This window comes from Meriones unguiculatus, chromosome X, assembly GCF_030254825.1.
Source record: "Meriones unguiculatus strain TT.TT164.6M chromosome X, Bangor_MerUng_6.1, whole genome shotgun sequence".
NCBI lineage: Eukaryota > Metazoa > Chordata > Mammalia > Rodentia > Muridae > Meriones > Meriones unguiculatus.
The window spans coordinates 13,433,981-13,437,160 of record NC_083369.1 but is presented as its reverse complement, the minus strand read 5'-3'; positions in this window follow the sequence as shown (position 1 = coordinate 13,437,160).

Here is a 3,180-nt window from a genome sequence, read left to right as displayed (position 1 = left end):
TCCATTGTTCATACATACTACATTTTGTTGATCCATTCATTCATTGATGGATACCTAGACTGATTCTATATCTTTGCTGTTGTGAACAGTTCAGCAATAAACAAACATGTGGAACTATCTCTGTAATATTATTTCTTACAACCATTGAGCTATATATCCAAAAATAGAATAGATAGTTGGAATATGATTTTAAATAAAACAAGCTAATCTCTTTTTGTTGGTTAGTTAAGGCCATTTACATTTAAAATTATTATTAAGAGAGGTCTATTAATTCATTTAATTTAGTTGGGTGTGTTTTGGGTAGGTTGGATTATATTATTGGCTCTTTTGTTTTTTGCTATTAGAATTTGTCGTTTTCTGAGTTGTACATAATAGATCCTTTCCTCACTCTCCTTGGTCATTTATTCTCTCATAAAATTTATTATTTGATGTACTCTCATAAAAAGACTGTCTTCCTTTCTGTGTATAATTGTGTGTGTGTGTGTGTGTGTTGTATGCATGTCTTTGAGGGTGTGCATAGTGTGTGCAGATAGAAGCCAGAGTTTTGACATTTTGTATGTCTTCCTTGATCTCTCTCTATTTTACTATTTTGAGACAAGGTATCTAATACTGTACCAGTTAATCACTTGACTAGACTAGATTCCCATTAAGAATAATCTGTTCATCTTTGCGTCAACGGCACTGGAGTTGCAGGTGTCTGCTGCTGTGGCTGGCTTTTTTAAGTAGGTGCTAGGGACTGAAACTCAGGTCCTTATATTTGTGCAACTGACACATTACCAAGATCCCCATCTCCACCAATCTGTGGTATTATTTCAAGCATATTCTGCAGTGCTGGATTTGTGGCTATGAACTGACTGATAGCTTTGCTGGATAGAGCAAATTTTTGTTGGCAGTTATTTATTTTGGAGGCTTAAAATATATCATTCCATGGTTTCTTGGCTTTAAGACTTCTGGGGAGGGATCTGATATTATTCTGATGTATTTACATTTTGGGTGAATTGCATTTTCTCCTGAAAACCTTCAATATTATGCACTCACCATTTGCTTATAATATTCTTTGATGCTGTTCTTCTCTGATGATGCTTAATTAGACTTCTAAAGGCATCTTGTGTTTGGATGTTTATACAGATTTGAGAAATTTTCTGCTGTAATTTTGTTGACTAGAATTTTGTACCTTCATATATTTTTTTAGCCACAAATTCATCTATCACATAGGTTTTTATTATGTTTGTTATCTTTATAGTAATCCAGCATTTTGGGATGTTGTGGTTATGCTCGTTTATATTTTTCAGTATTAATGTCTTAATTCAGTAACTCCTAGATTTGTCCTCTATATGATATTTTTTCTTCTGTTTGGTTAAGTTTCTTTGCGGTTCTTACTATTACAGTTTTTTAAGAATTACTGTAAATTTTATTTCTGAAACTCTTTTCAAATTATGAATTTTTCTGATGAATTTGTCTTCCAAATTATGACTTTTCCATTTTATTTTGAAGTTTATACATGTTGTTGACTGTTCTCTGTATGTTACTGGCTTTCCTGTCTAAATCCTGGGTAAGTTTCCAAATCTTCTTCATATGCTTTTTTTGTATTATTCTAGTTCAGGTTGCTATTCATTTTTGCTTATAATTTTTGAGATCTAATTTCATATTTTACCCATGTCAGTTTTTTTTTTTTTTTTTTTTTTTAGTTTAAGAGTTACGGTCTTTTGGAGAAGTCAGGTTGCATTGTTTCTTTTTTGTTTCTTTCTGTGTTGCAATTTTTACGTACTTTAATTTGGATGTTTCTTTTGGTTTTATTTGGAAATCTTCTCTGTAGCCTGCTCTTAAAGGCTCAACCTGCAGTAGTACTCAATAAGGATTAAACAAACTGCTGTGTAGTACCAAGTTTATCTCTACCAGATGCAGAAATGCATGCTCAAAATTAATTAAAAATACTCAAAAATATCATTAATGGCTGCAAGGCAGTAAATTACAAAACAAATATAGAGTCTCCCTTGAGATTAAAATGTACTTAGAGTAAATGTAGAAATAGTCAATGGATGAGATGAAAGAAGAAAACAGGGAGAGGGAAGAAATGGAGAAAGGAGCATGATTAAATAACTGAGAGAAAAAAAAGGTGAGTGAAGAGGTTTATGATGAGGATGAAAAAAGGACCAGAGGATTAGAAAAAGATACAAATATATTAAATAAAAATGAAAAAGTCATTCCAACAATAAGAAAATATGCAATCAAAATTAGATAATGTAATAAGGAAATAAGTGTAAAAACAAACCATTTCTGGCTAGACATTCTTTCCCTGGATAAGGAGTCTTTCTCCTACATGGCATCCTTGTGGATCCCTCTCTGCTCTGCATTCAACAGCTGTCTGATCTCTCTTTTGATGGGTTTTGCAGGCTTTATTTGGGATCGTCTAATTTTTCTTATCTTTGTCCTTTCCCTTCATTGGTCAATCCTGAAGAAAGTTCCAGTCCATCATCTCATAAAAGAGTATTTTTCTTAGCCTTAGGAGACTAGAAAAAAAGGTATTTGAATTTTCATAGTAATTTCTGATAATTAAAAGAACTCAACTAATATTTTCCACAAGGGAAAAATTAGGTGTATTCTGTATTTTTCTGAAATCTTCCAGGAATCCATATTTTAGAGCTGTGTTCTGTAGAAACGCTATAGTGGCTTTGAAAATATCTGAACATGAGCTGCAAATAGCTAATGTATTTAATATAACAGAAATATCTATATGTATGTATGTATCACTTACCCATTCTATAGTAACCGTTGTAGTATGTGTAGTAAGGAAGAAGACTGACAGAGATTTCTAATTTTGGGTTTGTCAATGATGGATTTTATGACTTTGGGTAATACTTGTGTCTGGGTTTTAGCTGTATCATCTGTATGAAAGAAGGAGTGGGGAAAGCCAGTATGGGGGAAGTGGGTGGAAGGGTGAGACTAGGAAGACAGAAGGGAGTACGGTTGCAATTGAGATATAAAATTAACAATTAATTAATGAGTGAAGGAAAAATGAAGGCTGTGCTAGATGAAATCGATACAAACCTATTTTAGAGAACACTGTCTAAACATTAAGCACTTTACAAACATTTGTTGTTACTACTATTATTTTATTATTTATAGATAGGTAAATATAGGGCTGGTAACATACCAATTAACACAAAGCCTAAGGATCTG